This window comes from Alligator mississippiensis, chromosome 6 (assembly GCF_030867095.1).
Source record: "Alligator mississippiensis isolate rAllMis1 chromosome 6, rAllMis1, whole genome shotgun sequence".
NCBI lineage: Eukaryota > Metazoa > Chordata > Crocodylia > Alligatoridae > Alligator > Alligator mississippiensis.
In genome coordinates, this window is record NC_081829.1 from 58,892,713 (window position 1) to 58,912,015 (window position 19,303).

At 45.7% G+C, this 19,303-nt stretch overlaps 1 protein-coding gene across 4 annotated transcripts in view; it reads left to right on the forward strand.

Annotated features, from left to right (window-relative positions):
- The window catches only part of LRRC20 (leucine rich repeat containing 20), a 189,621-nt gene that overhangs the window by 114,709 nt on the left and 55,609 nt on the right, over nucleotides 1–19,303 (forward strand). The window lies entirely within an intron of this gene.

The window sequence follows — 19,303 nt, forward strand, 5'->3', positions numbered from 1 at the left end:
CTATTCTGCTGGTAGAAAAAAATTATGGCCAAAAGCCATAGAGCCCTTGAATTTCCTCAAGGATAAATCAAGAAACAAAAGAATTCTTAGCTTTTTCTTCCTTATTCTCTTGGCTTGGCTTGGCTTAGCTTGGCTTGACTTGACTTTTCAGATGCTTGGAAGGGTCTTTCATGATGTGGATGTTTCAGAAAAAATGCAGAGCAGAGGAAGATTTAAAGCTGTGCCATTGATTTAGGCAGCCAGGTGTAGCAGCACCTGCATAATGCATGGTTAAACCCTATGATGCTTTGCAGAGGTTTGTAGATTTTAAGCCTCAGCTTGACAGGTTTCACCTTCACAGGGGGCTGGCATTCTTTTAAGCTGAAAGAAATATTGGGAACATACAAGGACTGTTTCTTACAGAAAATACTTTGTTTTCTCATTTTTAGAGTTGGGGTTCCCATCCCCTCTGAATTCATTAAATAAAATGGCATTTGCAGTGCTGTCATAAAAATGGCGCTGTTTATTTTCCAGTGGTATCTGCATAGGTTAATTCTACAAGGGGCAAGAAGTCCCTATGGTAAATTTACCTTTTTGTTGTTTATTGATCAGTACTGACTCAACTCCTGCTCTTCCTTCAGCAGCTATATTGAGGTCTCCCATCCAAGCAGTGTTTCTGCTTAAGGCAGAAAATTTATCTGGCTCTTCCCCCATCCTCGGAATTTAAAAACACATCTGATTCAGACTGATTGTGATTATTAAATTGCCAAATTAACATGTTCTCCCTTTCTTAAATGGACATTGGCCTGCCAAGTTATTAAATGTGCTCATGTAGCTGTGCCTCAAAACACAAGCAGAAAAAAACAGTCACCAATGATTGATCTCCTTCTACTCCCTTACTCCTTGAAATACTGTAAACAGTATCCTTGTATCCTGCCAGCTGATCACAGAACAGAATGTGATCAGAACAGATTGCTAAAGTTAGGGAAAGTTAGTTTGGGTGGAGTAACTAGTTTATGCAGGCAGAACAAGGTCTTTCATATCTCTAAACAAATAAAGTAAATAAAAGGATATAATTCTGTTCTCATCTGCATAAATCAGAACCAGGAATCATGGGCATACATGGAGCCTGTGTAGTTAAAATGGTACATATTTGGTGAAAAGAATCCAGCTAGTGATGCACAAAGAAAGATGCTTCCTGTATACGATCACTGTTACATAGTGTTTTTAATCATAGCAAAATAGGGCTGGAAGGGGCCTCAAAAGTCCAATTCCATGCTCACAGCAGGATCATACCTATTTAAACCATCCTAGTCAAGTGTTTGTATAACCTACACTTGTACTTCCAGTGATGGTGATTCCACCGCCCTTCAAGGCAATCTTTTCCAGTGCTTAACCATCCTTATAGTTAGAGAAGATTTTCTGATAATCCAACTTTGTTGAAGTTTAAAACCATAACTTCTCGTCCTGTCCTTTGTGGCTACAGAGATTAATCTGTCCCCATCTTCTTCATAATCCTCCATGAATTGGAAGATTGTTATCAAATCCCTCCCCCCGAGTCTTCTCTTCTTCAGACTAAATAGTTCCAAGTCTTTACAAGTAGGGGTGCACCGATAGAGATTTTTGGGGCTGATACTGATAGCCGATTTTTAAGGAGGCATATCGGCCAATTCCGATCTGACTTGTGATACAGCTGCATCCAGCTGGTAAGTCTGTTGTGGTGGAAGGGGCGGGTGGGGGGGGCAGGAATGGGCATGGGGGGCAAATCAATGCTCCCCACAGTGTGGGAGGGAGTGGGGCTAGTAGACATGGAGCTGCAGCTCATCCAGGAGGCACAGACCAGAGGGCGGCTCCCTCCTGTTGTGCACACTCTGGGAGGGCATGGGGGGGGGGGCATATGCCCCTTGGATCTGCGCGAGGTGGAAAGGACAGGCTGCAGCTGCCGGCTGGAGCCAGGGCTGCACCAGGCTCTTCTTGGCAGGGGCTGGGCTCAGGGCAGGTGGCGGTAGCACTGGGAGGGGGCTACGGGGGGGGGGGGTTGCAGGCACCCTAAATTTCACCATAGCCCCTCCCCCCCCAAGTCCTCTCCCTGGCTCTTCCCAGTGCGTGGGTGGAGGTGGGGGTTGAGCCAGGTCTGCGCCTGGCTAAATCTCTAATTGTTTTTGTTGCTCTCTTCTGGATACTTTCCAACTTGTCCATGTCTTGAAATTTTGTGCCCAAAACTGGGCACAGTACTGCTGTTAAGGCCACACCAGTGCTGAAGGTGGGGGTGGGGAGCTGCAGCCAGGGAGCAGAGGGGAGCATAGAGTCCTGCCCAGCCAAGTGAGCATGCTGGGATGCTGGGGGTGTCTGGTTTATCTTAAATCAGCAAGGGGTCTGAGACAGACATTGCATAAACCAGTTTGAGCCAAATCAGTTAAGTCTGATAAACCTCGTTGAATGTAGTTTCTCAAACTGGTGTACATGCACTGAACATCTGTTCTGTTACAGGTTTAAACCAGTTTCTAATCACTTAAACCAGTTTATGTGTAATGTCTGTCCCTAGCCCCTGATTTCTAGAAGAGCTAGGCCTGTGTTCCCTGGGAATTTTTGGGAAGTCTCCCAAGTCTTTTTATTCAAAACAGCTTCAAAGGCATGGCTGGTGAGAAAAGGGAGAGCAAGAACCAGAGGGGCAGCAACTGCCAGGTCCCCCTGGGACCTGGGCCTTCTACAATCATCTACAAATGTACAAAATGTGTATTCAGTGCCCTTCACCAAATCCTTGATGAAGAAATTGAACATTAGCAGACCTTGGACAGCCCCAATTGATAGTTCTTCCCAGTTAGACATAAATCCACTAATGATCCACCAGCTGTGCACCCACCTTACATTAGTTTTCTTTTCTTACTTATAAAAAAAGTCATGGGAGATAGTTTCTAAAGGCTTGCTAAAATCAAGATATATAACATCCACTGCTTCCCCCCCATTCCACAAAGAGCGTCACCCTGTCACAGAAGGAAGTCAGGTTGATTAAGCATGACTTGCTCTTGACAAATCCAAGATGGCCATTCCTTATCATTTTGTTAGTCTCAAGATATTTAGAACAGGTTCCTCCATAATACACTCCAGTATTTCTATGAGTATCAAGGTTAGACTGACCTGTCTGTAATTCTGTAATGTATCATTGTTCCCTCTTTTAAAGATGGGAACTATCTGGGTATAGTTATTGGGAATCTCATAACCTCCATGAGTTCTTAGAAATAATAGCCAATGGCTCTGCAATTACCATGGCCAGTTCCTTGAGTACTGTAGGAAATGTGACCCTGTAGGACTTGGGGGAGTTGTTTTGAGTGTTATTTTTAGGTTTTGTATCTTTGTTGGGGAACTGGTTGATAAAAATGTAAGAGAGTAGATTATAATTTGTGACCCAGAACCTTTTGTGTGAGACTTGCAGGATAATGTCTTACACAGAAGACCTCTGAGACCTTACAGTTTTATTTTTGAATGATGTTCAGAACATTATGTTTCTGGAAGGTAAATAGAATTTGTTTGATCCTCTTTTGAAGTGTTGCTAACAGGTTTGCATTTCCATTTTTACAGTTTGTTTTCTAGCAGTGCATTAATCAGGATGCCAGCATCAAACACATTATCCAGGGAACTGAACTGTCTGACCTTCTGGGGAGGAAGAAAATGTCATAAGCAAATAAGTGCTATCTTGCAACTGTCAGTAATGAATTTCTAAAGAAAAACTAGGACATTCCAGCGTTTTCCTGTTATTATTAAAATGGTACAGAGGTCCACACAAAATGATCTGATCAGTTTTTATATTGGGCCCTGAATGCATTTATAGTAGCAGCAAAGAACTATTGTTTGTTTACACTCAGCACTGCATCAGTTCAGATCATCTTTGTTGCCACAGGAGTTAAAAATATTTTTTTATTAAAAAAAGAAAGTTTAAAGCTTGTCAGAGCTGAATGAACCACCAGAGAAATGATAATAAGGTGCAGTGTTATGACACCTAACTCTTGTGCTTCAGGATATAAGCCACTTGAAAATTTCTTGGAGTAAAGGCTTTCTCAGATAGACATGTTGTTGCATAATTGCCCATCATGGAAGCTTATTTTAGCCTCCTCTGAAAAATATTTGGTAGCTTCTACTGTTGTAGACTGAATAGCAGAATAGATGGAACATTAAAGCAGACATTGTGAGTATGTCTACATCACTGCAGCAGAGTGATCTAGCCTGGACAGCTCCAAAACAACCTGTTTCCACTTGCATGTTCCAAATGCAAATATACCCAGGTGAGGCTGTGCCAGGACTATTCTCAGTGGGTGCTCTCAAGTAGGCTAAAGACTGAGACTTCACAACTGGCTGCAAAGAGAGACCTTGGAGTGTCTGCTTTGGAGCATTCATGTAGCAGAAAGTGTACCCATGACCAAAGTTTGTTACTGCTGCAGTATAAACTTGTTCATAGAGGCTACATCCCAAGAGCTGTCATTCCAGTCCCTTTAACTAAACTCTAATTTTGAAGTCATTATTACAGATATTTATGTAGGTACTTACTACCGGGCTTTGTAGTTGACTCAATCTCACTGAATCCTCTGACTCTCAAGAAAGGCTCTCTTTTTCAAAGTAGACTGACTTATTCTGGCAGATTCTCTTCCTAGGTGAGCAGCCCTCACAAAATGTATTGAATGTTGAAACTAATACAAAGAGGAATCCTCCAAGGCATGCTAGCTAGAACAAGCCAATAGAATCTGAATTCTAGAAGAAGCTAATTGGATGGGAGGACTCAATCTACAGATGTAGGTTACAACAATTATTTACAGCAGGCTAGGAGAAAATATTCCTGTTTCCTCATTATTATCAGGAAATATTACTGGACTTTGCATAGTTGAATCTGAAGATGAAACAACAGGAGAGAACTGGCTGCATTGTTGACAGCCCTGTCTTTGGCAAGTAACTGTTTGTTCATTGAACTGTTCTGTTTCCACTTGCCTTTCTGTTGTCTCCCTTACTGAGTAAGTAATGAGAAGAGAAAGTGTTCTTGTACTCTTACTTTCCCCTGTATTATTCCTCCAGGGTATGACCAGTAAGTAGGCTTAGCAAGATTTGGTTTTATTGGTAAACACTGATAAATGTCGATGTCATCTCATACTCATAGACCAACAAAAAATATTTCCATCATTAATAATCAAAAAGAGAGGGGAAGAACAGAAGGGAATTGCAGGATGGAGTATAGAGGGTTGGTCTCTGAACAGGAAAACAGCAGGTGGCCTAATAATTCATCCATTAAGCAATTAGCCGCTAGTTCACAGGTGCCCAGAAGCAGGCTGAAGGGAGATGACAGGTTACTTAAACACCTATTTGAAGTCCAGAGGGGAGGTGAGAGTATTTGAGCTAGACTGGAACCAGCAGCTGTGGAGAAAGGCATGTGAAGCAGTGGTGGGGAGTTCCTGATGCCTGAGTGTGTCAGGGCCCTGGTAGTGCTGCCACTTTAAGGATTGGGCCAAGGAGGGGCAGGTGCCTGATGAGGATGGCCATTTTAAGGCCCAGCTGCCTGAGCTGAGGGCAGTTCGCGATCAGCCAGCAAGGGAGAAACACCTCTCTCCTGAGCTCTGCCAGGAATACCTTGGAGGTAAGGGTAAGACTATGGGGATGGCTTGGAGGCCTCATTGATCCTGAGCATGACCTAAAACTGCACCCTGCCAAGGCAGGACATGGGGCTGTGCAAAATGGCTGTGTTTTGGTTCGGTTTCAGATTCGGCTGTTTTAGAGGACAGTGATTCGTTTCAGATCACTGTCCTGTTTCGTTTCAGCTGAATCTGTTTCAGAGATTCAGCTCTGCTGAATCTCTTCCAAATTTGTTTTGAATGGGCTGCAAGGCAAGCTTCGCACAACCCTACTGCCCAGCCGGGTGCGGCTTGGGACTGGGGGCTGCAGGGCCCCAGCAGGGAGCAGGACAGGGCTGTAGGTGGCTCATCCGGGGGAGGGAGAGGGCCACTGCCCTCTGTGTGGGCAAGGAGACCGCCACTCAGATCTCTGATCCCTGTCACACCGGGTCGTGGGGCAGGGAGGCAGCATAAAGCAGTGAGCAAGACTGCTGGTCCCTGCTGCATGACTTGGCTCCACAGGGAGCAGAGATCTGCACTGGGGGTCTCCTCACCGCCACTGCCCACTCTGCAATGCTCCAGATCTCTGCTCCCTGAGGAGCCAGGTCTTGCAGCAGGGCAGTGCTGGTCCCTGCTGTGTGACCTGGGTCCACAGAAAGCAGAGATCCAGGGCTGCATGGGGCTGCGGGACTCCTGAACCCTGTGAGCAGGCAAGCAGCTTACACCTGACCTGAGATACCCGACTGGTCCATGCTGGGGCCAGGACCCAGAGAGGGGTCAAAAGGGCCAGGGGCCCACCATGAGGGATGCCCAGAGAGCAAGAGGCTCGGGATCCCGACTGACCTGAGACAGGTCCAGGGCCTAAGGGGGAGCCAAAGATCCCAGAGAAGGGACCACAGCTAGTGGGTGAAGGGTATGGCTGAGTTTAGCTGCCTGGGATACCATCTGTGAGGCTTGGGTGGCAGTGTACAGGTGGAATGGAGATGTGGATATCTCCCTGAACATTGGGGTTCAAAATGGGCAGCCTCCTGCCTGATCAGTATCTTAATATTACTACATCAAGGCATGGCAGGAGAGTGAGGTGGGCAGCTGGCCCATAGACAGGAAGCAGGCTGGTGCTTGCACCGGGCATGAAAGCTTGCCCCTGTCACACTGAGTAGGACAACTCAGCTGCAGAGAATTGGGAAGAGACTGTGGCGAAGCAGCCTACTGGTCAGACATGTTGCCTTCATGCCTGAGCTGCAGCCCAGGGACACTAGGGCTCGTGGCTGGAGAGAAACCGAGAGGAACCAGGGATGCCAAAGGGCCAGAAGACCTGCGACCAAAGGTGGCAAGTGGCTTGGGTGTAGGGGAGGTCGGAGCCCCGTGAGTGCCCGCCGAGAGGTGTGATGAAAGGGGAACCCCTCCACTGAGGTTCCATTCAAAGTTGTGGCAGGCGAGTTAAGGGGATCCCCAGACATCAGCCAGGGTAGCCTTTGGGGTCCAGTCGCAGGCCCGGGACAGACAAGATCGATAGTCCGGGCTAAGGCTGCAAGAGAACGCCTGATAGAGCAGAGGCGGACACACTGTTGGAACCAGGAGATTTTTACCACGCCTTCAACTCTCCTATGAAATATGAACATTCATTTCTACCCAGAACTTTTACAGTCTTTGCTCTTATGCCTGAAGAAGGGTGCTTGTGCCCAAAAGCTTGCAATTAAAAAAAAATCTAGTTGGTCTAATAAAAAATATCACCTCTACCACAAGTATAAAAAGGGTTGGCTGCCGCACTGTGGTATGCCGGTCACTTCTGGACTTCCAGTCCGGCAGCCAACCCTCCTGCAGACTGGCAGCAAACCCTTCGCAGCCCAGTACCGGGCCACGGCCCAGGGGGTTGGGAACCTCTGATCTAGACCAGGGGCTTGGGCTGCTCAAGAGTATCAAAATCAGAGAGTCTTAAGTCAAAGTCCTAGCCAGTAAGCAGGATCTATATCAAGGGTCAAGGCAACATCAGAAGTCAGGAGCCAAAAAATCCAAAAGTTCCCAAAACTTGGTAACTAGAAATAAGGGGCCAGGCTGGGAGGAGATTGGTACAGCTGCTGCAGGTTGTCAGACATTGAGCAGCCAAAGCCCAAATGAAGGGCCTGGGTTAATCTAAAAATCCCAGGCCATTCTATGGTCAATGAGCCTGCCCCTTGCTACTGGTGCCACTCTGAAAGAAAGTGGCCCTGATGAGGGTGCAAATTACCTTCTTACAAGATGGCGTTAACACATGGAGAAGCTAATTCATAGTGGGAATACTGAAGATTTACTAATTAGCTATGAGTCAGTGTTCTGCTTTAATAATTGAGTGGGACTTTTTCCAGCAAATGCCTGTGACAGGGTTTGATCTTTTAGCTCCTTAAGTAGTACATGCTTTTCTTTTTCTTTCTTTCTTTTTCTTTTTCTTTTTTTTTTTGCAGCCTTATTAAAGGTCTCAACTGACCTCAGCTGTGCATAATTCAAGGTGCAGGTAACCCACTTGCTCTTCTCTTTGCTTTCCAAATCAAGAAAAAACTGTCTTTTTTAAAGATAGTTTTTGCCACTTTTAAAAGTCATTCCATTATACTGTAATTCATATGGAGTTTGATAGTGCATAGGGCTTATACAGTGTTCTTCCATTAAAGCAATAAGCACCTACTAATAATTTACCATGAGCTAGAGCACAGTGATCACAAATGTGGTGCTGTACCATATAGGACAACAGTGTACAGAGTACCCATACATGACCACCACTGCCTAAGCAGCTGAGATCAGAGTCAGTCTGTAGTATATTGTGTAGAGCAAAAAAAGAGACTGTGAATTTGGCTCTATTTAGCTTGAACCTTGTGCAGAGAAGGTGTGTAATTCTACCAAGTCAGACCTTTCTATTTGTGGTTGTGTTTTATACTCTTTGCAAATGTTTAAATAAGAACTTGGGGTACAAGGCAGTAGGGATTTGGGTCCAATGAGCTTCCTTCTTCAGGGAGTGCCTCAAGGGTCCTCAGGCTTCTGGTGATGAGGATATATGGGCAAGGGATATTAATGGGAGGGTGGAGAGGAAAAGGAGCTAGTACCTATGTTGATAAGACCAAATCATGTAAGAAAGACGTTCCACAGGCACTCCAAGTGTTTCTCACTATAATATTTTTTTCTAAAAGTCAATGGTAGAGGAGGTGCAGGTATATTTTTCCTGGACCTTCATGGGCTTTTGACATGTTACATGTACTGAAAAAGTTATATAGCTTTTGTTACCTCTCCTAAGCGCTCTGGGTATTGTGCTACTCATCTTCCCTGCCATCAGGTCACTTATTACACATCCTTGTAGCCTTCAGACAAATGGATATTAAGCAATCCAATGCTAAATAAACAAACACACAAAAAAATAGAACTCCCTGAAGTGCCTTGGCACAGTTACTTTTATACCTTACATGAATATTGTACATGGGATACCCTGTGACCCACAGTAGAACAGAAATGTGGTACTAGAAGCATAATGGGATGACCAAATGGCAGTGGTGCAAGGGGCAGCATCTTTGCCTGTGCTGTGCTGTACTGTGCTGCTGGTGCCATGGTGCTGCCTGGTCCAGCAGCACAGCTGCTGCTATTTTTGCACCCTCCATCTCTCCCTCAGATTGGTGTCTGACAATGGTGCTCCTGTCAACCCCACTTTCCCTCACTACATTAATGTGTAATTCAAAAGGACACTACAAAGTGAAGAGAGTATACAATCTGTTAAAAAAACCTCTTACTTCTAATCAACCTCAGAATTATCAGTCATGTTCGACTGAGCACGTAGTAAGTGGTTTTTCTTATCTGGAGTGGAGACAAGGAGGTTTTCAGATAGGGACGAGTAAAAATAAAATATAAGAAAACGAGTTCACAAAGAGACACATTCAGTGACTTAGTGAGGCAGGACTGTCTGTCTCTGAGAACCATTACTGATTGTCAACAACCTGAAATGATGCACTGAATTTGCACTGGACTTATCCTGAAAAGGAGAAGAATTTATCCAGCCCCTGAGGGGCTGTGAAAAAACAAACAGCAGAGTCTGCTAGTCTGTGAAAGGTAGCTCACTTAGCTCCCTGCCAAAACACTGACCTGGCCATCTCTGCAGCACCATCCATTTAACTGTCTCTGCGTGCTTTGGCCATATTCATGATTATATCCTACCATCCCTGTTAAGAAAAGAAGTGCTATTTCTAATTAATGACAAAACAAAGCGTTGGGAAATCCATTACCCTGCTAAAGGTCCCAGAGAAGCCAAATGTCAGAGCTAAAATGGAGACCTAGAGACTAGGCTTTTGGTTCCCTAATAACCCCTATATATAGTTCCACTGCCCTGAATTCCATAAAAAAAGGACTGAATGGTCCCCAAGGGACTTTTCCCAATGCTAATATAGAACTAGAATATTGAGCCCTACACTGCCCCTACTAGCATCCATCTGTGTAGGGATAGAATAAAGCGGAAGGGGGAATGCTGGTGTATTTAACACATCTGTAATTTAGGTGGCGAGAAGGCAGGGGCTTCCTTAAGTTAGAACAGTCTTGCCAACTTCCAAAGGAATCTTGTTTCCAAAAGGTGCAAAAACCAGTTTCAACCTACTTTTGCTCCCCATGTCTAGGTTGGACTGTTGTGCTGGGCTTTGAGAGACACTCTTTGAGACAGTTTTGGTCTGCAAGTCTGTGCGGTACCTTCACCACCAGACCATCTTTTCTCTCATAGATTTGGTAGGTACCTCAGGGTCAATGCCACATATGTAGAGATGCCTGTAGCAGAAGGGAGAATGGAAGGAAAGAGGAGAAATTGGCTCTTTTAGCAAGATCCCTGCAACAGCTGTTGTTCTATAGCCTGAGAAGTCTGCACAGGCCCTCTATTCAAGAAGTGAGGTGAAAGTTACAGGTATGGGCTCAACATGTGCTAGAAAGGAGGCATTTAAAAATGCCTCAGTGAGCTCCTATTCTATGAAGGCTAAAAATCTACAGAAGTGTCAAGCTACAAAAGGTCAGGTACCAGGTTGTAGATATCCCGGTTGTAGCCATATTGGTCTAGAGGAAAAAGCAATCCAGACTCATGGTAGGGATGATATTTTTTATTAGACCAACTAGATTTTTGCAAAAAAAATTATTTAATTGCAACCTTTCAGGCACAAATGGTTAACTGTTATCCAAACACTTATTTCACCTTTTATAAGGATATTGATCACATTGAAATGCATGCAAATACAGGTTCTATTTCAAACTTTGCCACATACATTCCCAGTTCCCTCTTGGAACTGTGTGTACCATATTTGAACTTTTGAAATGGACCTATTTTTGAGTTATTGGAAAACAAAAGGGTGTTGGAGCATTTTTCTTAAAATGTATGAACATCATTCTTTTTCCCATCCTTTGGGTATCCCAACCAATGGACTTGATTTTTTTATGTTTCTAAACTTTCACAAACATGTTACAGCTAAGAATGAGAAATTTAACCTGAAACATAAGGCAGATTTTAAGCTATAAATTGAAAACATGGGCTAGAATAGAAACCAATTTACAGTTTTAACTGTATCATTGGGGTTCAGAAGGTAGTTGACAAGAGCAACTTGATATCATATTTTCTAGTCTTAAAATTTAACAAAGGGAGAAAATGTGCAATTCAGTTAGGGTCAGATAAATATCATTCTTGTAAATTCCTCTTGAATGCTAATGACTATAGTGTTCAGACTGTGGGCATTTCAATAATACACTTAAGTTCAAGGAGACTTTGGTAGAGTGGAGAAAGAACAGCCTATAAGAGCTTTAATCTTCATAATTAATGCAGCTAATGCATGGAGGTGCTTAAAGGGAAATGTAGTTTATGGTTGAAATCCCAGGGCTGCTTCTGCTGTGGAATTCCAGAGGATTACCACTGTAGCATTTGGTGGCAGCCTTTGACGTACATAGAAAAGAAAGTGTTACATACTCACCAGAGAGGAAAAAAAAGTGAAGAGGAACAGTCCGCAGTGTTCCTCCATCAGTGAGGCAAGGCAGTACTTCATCTTTCTGGGCCAGAATGTCAATGGGGCTTGAGAATTAGGACTATGCTACTTCAAAGATTTTTCTCTTTAAAAAGATTTTAAAAGCAAGAAGCTGCTTGTGGGGTACCTAAAACACTTAGAGCCAGATTGTGCCTGCCTCTTCAACTGTTAAACTGGTTGCCAGTGGTCACTAGGAGACATTTACCAGGTGTAGGAGCAGAGTAGCCATCATCTCTACACTGGTCTTAAGAGAGGCAGGCTGGCTAAAAAGCCATTATTTCAGTTGAGTGTCATAAAAGGCTTCTTGCTGGACTGGGGTGCACATGGGCTAATGTAAGAAACTGTTGGTTTAATAAAATACTCCATAGGCACTGCAGATTCCTAACCCTGATCTAAGTTGAACCCAAGGGTTTAATACACTTCATTTTTTCCTTTGGTGCGAGGTATCCCAGAGGCTAGTCATCAAGGCATGGATTGCGACACACCCTGAATTCCTGACAAGAAGCCATGAGCACGGCATGTGAGAGACTGCAAATTGCACCAATTTTTTTATCTTGAAGAACGGTGACAACCAGCAGCTGCTCCTGCAGCAATAGTGTCAGCGTCACTACCGGGTGATGGGCAAATTATTTCTCCCATGCTTCATTATTGTAAGGTGTTGCTTTTTAAATGATAGGGTATTACACTGACAGAATACATGATTGCACAAAACCTGATAGGAAACTCGGGGGAAGAAGGGAAAGTAGCAGGCTTTTACGTATGCCAGCAATGGGATGGCTCCAACAGTTATAAGCTGTTGACTAGATGCTAAGATAGAATTTCAGGTTCAGTTGTCAGCCTAGGTTTTTAGGAGATTAATCTGTAGGGTTGGGATCATTACAGAAGAGAGCTTTTGGCTGCCATCAGCCAAAAGCTGATGATATCAGGATAGATATGTACTAATTTACTGCCTGCTTTCTTACCTCACTGGGTGCATCTAACATGTAACACTACATCACCGTACTGACACGCTACAATGATGTAGCACGTCACTATGGTGACATAGCGTCAGAAGGCACAAACCATGATGCCAAAGCTATGTCGCTGTAGCATGTCACTAAAGCAAGTGTTAAATGACAGTGGAGTAACAACTGCACCTTGGGGGGCATGTGTAGATGTGCCCACTGTGTCACAGAGCCTTTATATAGATATAAATCAGCAGCGCTAACAGTTCCTATTCTAGTACTACATTATTGATGATGATCATGAGAGGAAAGAAGGCAACCTGATGTTTGTATACCATACTGAAACCCTAGTGTTGATGGCAGTTACAAAGGTCTCATTTTAAACTATATTTCTGAAAGCGACCAAAGTCACAGCATCAAGATGTAACTTTTCAGAATCCTCTTCCTGCCTCTGTTATGGTTATCAGCAGGGATCTGGGTTTTCTGTTTCCCACAGGAAAACGGAGAAAAGTGTGGATTTCCCTTTTTACCCAACAAAAACGTGGATTCCCCATTTTAACGGAGAAACGTGGACTTTTGCAAAGAGCTCGCTGCAGGCTGGTAGAGTTCCATTTTGCAAAGGGCTGGGGGGAGTGAGAGGAGGGCGGTAAGACAGGGGGCACCATGTGCACCTGCATGTATGCGTGCACATGGCCGCCAGGCAGCCTGGAGAGCAGCTCCCTGCAGGTAAATCTGGCAGGGAAGGTCGGAGCAGGGATGGAGGCCCCCAGAGGGAGGGAGTTGGGCAGGACTGGGGCTGGGGCTGTTGCCCGGCTGGACAGTGCGTGGGGCTTGGGGCCCAGGGGTGGAACATGCAGCTGCAGGGCCTGGGCTGGGAGCAGGACAGGGCTGCGAACAGCTCAGCCAGAGGGCAGGGGGCTGGCTTCCTGCAGCTGTGTGCACTCCCAGGAGGGCAGCGGGGACCTGCGTCCCCCAGATCTGTGCACAGGGTAGAGGTTGGTGCAAGCTGCCTGCTGCAGGCTTGGGCTCCCCACCCTGCTGCCCTCTCCTGGGGTCTCTGCAGCTCAGCGGGTGGGACCCTGTGTGGCAGGGCGAGCAAGGCAAGGATGAGAAGCCCTGTGTTACTCTGGTGAGGCATCCCCTGCTCATCCAGCAGCAGTGGGGGCAGTGGCATGGGGTTGTGCCCCTTGCTGCTGTGGGGTGGGCAGGTGGCGTGTCACCAGGGCAGTGTGGAGCTTGCAGTGGCAAGGAGCTTCCCTGCCCAGCCCTGCTCTGCCTTGCCATGCTGGGTCCTGCCTGCTGGGCTGTGGAGGCCCCAAGGGATAGCAGCAGGGCAGGGAGCCCGAGCTCACAGCAGGCAGCCCACTTCTGCCCCCACCCTACACAGATCTGGGGGGCCCATAACCCCTCTGCCCCCTGCCCCAGGATTGCATACAGTAGTGAGGAGCTGCTCCCCCCCCACCCAAGCCCCAGCAGGCAGCCTGCACCTGCCCCCACCCCACCACAGGCTCCACTCCAGCTGTGCTGCCCGCAAGGTATGGGGAGCCAGGCGCTGCACTCCACTGCTGCAGCCCCGGATCGGGTGCTGCTGCAGGGGCAGGGAGCTGCAGACCTGGGTCCCTGGCCTCATTGCCCTAGCAGCTGGGGCCCCTCCAGCAGGGCACCCTTGGAGTAATAGTCACAAACTCCTGGAAGATTGCTTCAGGCATGTTTCAGGCTCAACATTAGGAAAAACTACTTTACAACTAGGGTGTCCAGACTGTGACCATTACTCCTAGTTTTTCCCCAAGGGTGCCGTGGTGAACAGCTGTTCACTGAGCCCTAGATGTACACTTCTGGTGTAGTGCTAAGCTGCTACCAAGTCCCCTCTCAGCCTTCTTGTTTTCAGGCTGAAGAGTCCCAGGTCCCTCAGCTTTTTCTCATATGGCTTGCCATGCAAGTCTCTGATCATATGGTTAGCCCTTCTCTGGACTCTCTCAAGTTTACCATGTCCTTGTTAAGGTGCAGAGCCCAGACCTGGTTGCAGTACTCCAGCTGTGGTCTCACCAATGCTGAGAAGAAATGAGTAGAGCAGGAGAATCACTTCTTTGCAATGGTTTTGCTGGAAATGCATCAATTGATGCATGCCAGTGTATTGTTGGCCCTGCTGGCTACAGCATCGCACTGCTGGCTCTTGTTCATACTGTGGTCAATTATTACCCCCAGGTCTATGGTGGCAGGTGATGGGGGATCTTCAGTCCTGCTGCCTGATGAGAGGCAGCAGTTGCATAAGCCCCCATGTTATGAGTTTTGCCTGTCAGCAGCCAGGGGTGCAGGGCCCCAGAACCATCCTGCAGTGATCTCCTTGACAGCTGGCAGAGTTTGTGGCTGCAGCAGGGCCTAGCAGCCAGGCCTGCAGTAGTTTCCCCTCCCCCATACACCAAGACAGACAGTTGCACAAGCACCCACATCACAAGTTTTGTCTGTCAGCAGCTAGAGGTGCAGGGCCCCAGAACCCTTGCACCCATCTTCTCAACAGCTGGCAGGCTTCATGGCCTCAGCAGGGACTAGCAGGCCTGCAGCTTTCACCCTGCTGTGCCTTAACACACACAGTGTCACCCATGTCACAAGTTTTGCTTGTCTGCAGCTTGAGGTGCAGTTCCCCCCCAAACCCCTGCACCTATCTTCTTGAAACTTGGCAGGCTAGCATGCTTGCAGTTTTGATCCTGCTGTGGCTTAACACATACCTGTGACACGAGTTTTGCTTTCAGGATTTTGGAGTGCAGTTTCTCCAAATCCCCTGCACCTATCTCCTTGAAACGTGGAAGGCTCTGTGGCCTCAGCAGGGGCTAGCATTCCTGTAGTTTTGACCCTGCTGTGGCTTAACACGTACTCATGACACAAGTTTGGCTCTCAAGACTTTGGGGTGCAGTTTCTCTGAACCCCCAGAACCTTTGTGCCCTCAGAAGGGGCTACCATTTCTGCAAGTTTTATCCATATCTGGCCAGAAATGACAAAGTTATAGGCTGTTTCATCCTTCCCCATTATAGCCTATGGGCAAAAGGTCGAAACAGCGAAGCGTTTCAACTTACCTCATTTTGTTTCTAGGCTGTTTCGACCATATCTGTTTCGTTTCGATTTTGCTGTTTCGACCTTGAAACAGGTTTAAACAAAACTGGTGGTGACATTTCGCATAGCCCTACCACGTATCACACACTCATACCTGGCACTCTCCCTTACCCCCAACCCCAGATCCATGAGGTCTCTAGGTAGTACTGTGTGATAGTCAGAGATATGTACGGATGCCCAGGCCAGCTTTAACTGAGTTTGTGACTCACAGGCAGCCTTGCTGTGGCTACATGGAGCTGGAGAAGCAAAGTAAACTAGCTCAGCCTGAGTCAAGTGCTGTCACAGCTGTAGTGCTACCGGTATCTGAGTCAGCTTGTTTAATGCAAGGTTGAATATCTCCATGCTTTTGTGACCATAACGTTCTTTGCTGCCACCCATGGTTTCCACAGCTTGGTTGACTTCTCAGTTGAGAGACTGGTTAATGGAAGAGCATGATGTAGGCTTCACACTGAATTTAGGAACAGCAGTATCGCCATCCAAGTTCCAACCAGTACCAGATGTTTCAGAAAAAAGATGGAAGAAACCTAGCAAGAGACAATTTTATAAAATAATCTGCACACAGTGGAAATTACTGAACTGCATCTGTATCTGTGGGTATTTTCATTATCCATATACATTTCTATCCCTTTTCTTAATCCTAAACTCTTAGTTCAGCACTGTTTTGTTGACAGTGAGTTTCAGGTTTTCCTTTAATCTATTAGAGACTTTTTTGCCTCTCTTTTTCACTGAAATTTCTTTTGTTCATGTACTGTGAGAATGAGTACATGGACCAGCTTGCTTAACTCTTCTTTATCACTCATTTTTCTGGTATGTGCCTCTTCATCGCCTCTTTTACACTGTATCTTGCCAATCTAATTCTACTTATGCAGAATCTTTCCATGCCTATCTCTGTACCCCTTTGATTTTTGTTCTCTCTAGAGACTAAACCCATATAGCAATTGAGAGCATACTGTCACTGTCTACAACAGTGTTGTAACACTTTCAGCATTACTGTGCCTTTTGATAATATTTTATTCTGATGTTGTTTGCTTGTTAACAAAGCAAATCTCAACAAGTTATTTGCAGGTTTTTTCGAGAGTTGTTTCAGTTAGTCTATGACATGTAGAGATATTTCAGTATATTCTTTACAGTGTAATTTACCATGCATTTAGCAACATCAAGGTTTATTATTTCTTTCCAAAGTTCCTCATCATCTGTTAGAAGTGCTCAAGGCCAAATGAGGCATACACAGTCATTGCATCTGGCCTGCAGGGTTCCTCCCAGGCTGGGAAAGTTGATGGCAGGGGAGCAGTGACCATTAGTAGAGCCACCCTCCCCCATGTTAGCAAATTCCTAAGCCCCATATGATGGGTCAGAGCCCCCTCCCCCACACAGCTATGTCAAGGCCAGGCTAGACCCCCTACCTCCTGTGAGGCTGGGCTGGGGCCAGACCATGCTGCCGTCCCCCAAGGTGGCTAGATTGGGACTGGGCTACACCCCTTTCCTCCAGTAGGACTGGGCTGGGGCCAGACCAAGCCCCCTTCCCTCTACATGACTGGATCAGAACAAGGCTGTCTCCCAAGCCCTTCATGGGGCTGCATGGGGTCCCATCTCATGAACCCCGGGCACTAGATTGGGGCCAACAGCCCGATCCGGGCTGCAGATGGACTGGGGACTGTGCATTTAGCCTATCCAGAAAATAAGTTGAGCACCACTGGTCTATGTTTTGGACTAACCTAAATAATTTTATATCAGCTTGCTACCTCACTGGCAGGCTGTTTTTCCAGATTAATTATATTAAGCCTGTGCCTATATATAGTAATATATTGAAGACTATTTTGATGCAAACATGGCACCTATATTACAGTGGTGTTCTTGCTATGGTGCTGCTACATCCTCCTTTCCCACCCCAGCCTGTCCCTCATCCCCTGACATCTCTATTTCCATTTTCACTGACTGACTTTCTTACCTGCATTGCAGGCCAGGCCAGCCTCTGGATTCTTTACTATTCCTTCCAACCAGGACCAACTGCAGGCACTTCCTCAACCTCACAAAGGGGTTTTCAACCCTAAAGCTTCCTAAGATATATTTTTCAAGTACTCCTTTTTTTTTCATAATAAACATATAGACATAAAAAGACAAGATAAGTCATCACACACCATGATTAACATCATATATCCAACACAACAGCTTTACTTTTGCTGTCAATTCCTTTATAAAAAGAAAGGCTCAGTGACAGTTCCATTTGGGTACCTTTGATGCTGCTGCTAATGCTACTGGTGTTATACCAGATAAGTTATTTTACCTGTTACGTAAAGTGGTGGACTGGGCCTGAGGCTGTAGGGGAGGAGGAAGTCTCACTGGGGCACACTGCCGTGTTGTGCAGAGGCCCCAGTACCAAGAAGGGCACACCTTAACACACACACAGTGTCACCCACCCACATCACAAGTTTTGCCTGTTAACAGCCAGAGATGCAAGGCCCCAGAAGCCAGACTCCCCCAGCACCTATCTCTTTGGCAGCTGGCAGGCTTCGTGGCCTGGCAGGGCCTAGCACCCAGGCCCGCAGTAGATTTTACCCCCCTGTGCCCCAAGACAGACACAGTTGCACAAGTACCCATGTCACGAGTTTTGCCTGTCAGCAGCTTGAGGTGCAGTTTCACCCAAACCCCTGCACCTATCACCTTGAAACTTGGCAGGATTGATGCTCTCAGCAGAGACTATCACCCTTGCAAGTGTCATCCAAATCAGACATAAAACAAAGTTATAGATATTTCATTGATTCCCATAGGTTCCCATAACCTATGGCCGAATCTCCAAATCGGCTCCGATGCTTCGGAGCTGATTCGGCTGAATCGAAGCGGAAAACCAGTTCAGAGCTCTGAATCTAATCACAAACTGCGAAGAAGATTTTCCTTATATCCAGTCTGAAACCATCTTCTAGGAGTTTATGAACATTGCTCCTGGTTTTCCTCTGGGGTGCTTTGGTGAATAGTTGTTCACCTAGCCCTTAATGCTCTCCACTGATATATTTGTAAGCTGTTATATTAACATAGAGTTAAGGTTGAGAGAACATGATAAACATTTCAAGAATCAGGCAGTTATCTCCAAAATAGGCATTACAAACTTGGGGTATTCAGAGCAAAAGATAAATTTAAAAGGGAGATGGAAAGTAACTGTACTGATGTAATATAATAGCTGTATGATTGCATTTGAGACATTTTTATGGTCCTAGCTTAGATTAAACTGATGTTTAATGATTAGCTTTTCTTTCCCATTTCTTTCCCATTTCTTTTTCTTTCTGATTCTACTTAGACCCTATTCTGAGAGCTTAAGAGGCACATTATGACTTCACTCCCTACAAGTGTTAGGAATAATTTGTCTGATTTTAGTAACTAAAATATGTTTTTTCTTTTCATTATTTTATACTTCATTAATCCTCCAGAACTGAAACAGCTGAGAAAGATCAGACTGAATTCTATCCCAGATGTTGCATCAGAAGCAAAACAGATGATTAAATTCCAATCCCAATAGTAATTGATTGCACCTGTGGAAACACTGACAGCAGTAGACTGGCATGAGTGCCACTAAAGTTAGCATGGAGAGCAATCAAGCTACACAGCTATAACTGAGGACTGCATTTATCTAGCAAAACGTCCATTACTGATAACACCATGAAACATAAAGACCCTAGCTTGACTTTCA